This window comes from Aptenodytes forsteri, unplaced genomic scaffold (genome assembly GCF_000699145.1).
Source record: "Aptenodytes forsteri isolate BGI_AS27 unplaced genomic scaffold, ASM69914v1 Scaffold563, whole genome shotgun sequence".
Lineage (NCBI taxonomy): Eukaryota > Metazoa > Chordata > Aves > Sphenisciformes > Spheniscidae > Aptenodytes > Aptenodytes forsteri.
The window spans coordinates 675,953-677,154 of record NW_008795318.1 but is presented as its reverse complement, the minus strand read 5'-3'; positions in this window follow the sequence as shown (position 1 = coordinate 677,154).

Sequence of the window (1,202 nt, the reverse complement as noted above, 5' to 3'; positions counted from 1 at the left end):
AGCGCTCCCAGTGGCGGGGGACACTGGGGCTGGTTTGGGTGCCCCCTCAGCACCCAGTGGGGCCGGGCTGGGGGGGCCAGGGGGGGACCAGCTGGTCCCAGTGCAGGTTAATGCCTCGGGGTGATTAAAGGGCTCTAATCCCCTGGGGAGTGCGGGGGGCGAGGGGAGGGTGATGTGAGACTCTAATCTGTGTCTGCTGGCCTGGTTGGAGGGTGGCAGCTCTGCTGGGGGCAGTCCAAATCTGCCCCCAGCCCCTCTGGGGTGGTTTGGGGTGAGCCCAAGGCCCAGGGTTGCATCCTGGGCTGGGGGAAGGCAGGGGGGTTCGGCTGGGAGAGGGTTGCTTGTCCCTCTAAATCGATGGATCTTAGTCCTGTGTGTGGAGCGAAGCAGGGGGAAGCAGGCCAGAGAGGTGTTTCAGCATGGGGTTGGTGACGGTGCCGCGGCTGGAACGGGCTGGGGGCACAGCGTGGTGGGGCCAGGACGTCCCCAGGGCTCCGCCACCCTGCCTGCTTCCCGGGGCTATTTTTAAGCCTGTGCGGGGCAGCTTATACACGGCCAAACTAAGCCCTGCTGCCGCAGCGGGCAAGCGCGGCGGCACGCTGTGTCTGGGTGGCTCGGCAGGGCTGGGCTGGTGGCACCATGGCTGCACCGGGGAGGGTGGGATGGCGGCTTCCTGGGGACAAGGCAGGGCTGTGCTCTCAGCAGTGGCCGCGGTGTGCCGTGGACACGCAGCCCTGGCCTCTGCCTGGCATCTCCGCTTCCTCCCCTTCTGCACACTCTTGTTTCGTGCTCCAAACCCCCCGAGAAGCTCCTCTACCTGAGCAGACAAGTGGTCGCAGAGGTCTGCAGCTCAAATGACGCCCAAGTGACAAAGTGCCACCAGATCTGCGGGGGACATGCAGGCTGTCACTCCCCCCCTGGAAGCTGGGGGAGCCCATCTCAGCCTGCCTCGTCCTCCAAAGTCCTACCCTCTGCGGCGGTGCTGCTGAGCGGAGGTGAGCCCCTCTTCCCTCGGTTCCCACCCTCATCCCCTCGGGGCCAGCAGGGCGTCCCTGCCTGGGACGGGGTGCGACGCCGCGGGCCGGGGCTGCCCATGCGGGGCAGGAGTGGGGGCACCTGGAGGGTCCCAGGAGCGTCTTTTGCATCTTTGCCTGGTCAGAGCAGCCTGGGGACTGGTTCCCTGTGGGAACCCTGGGGGAGCC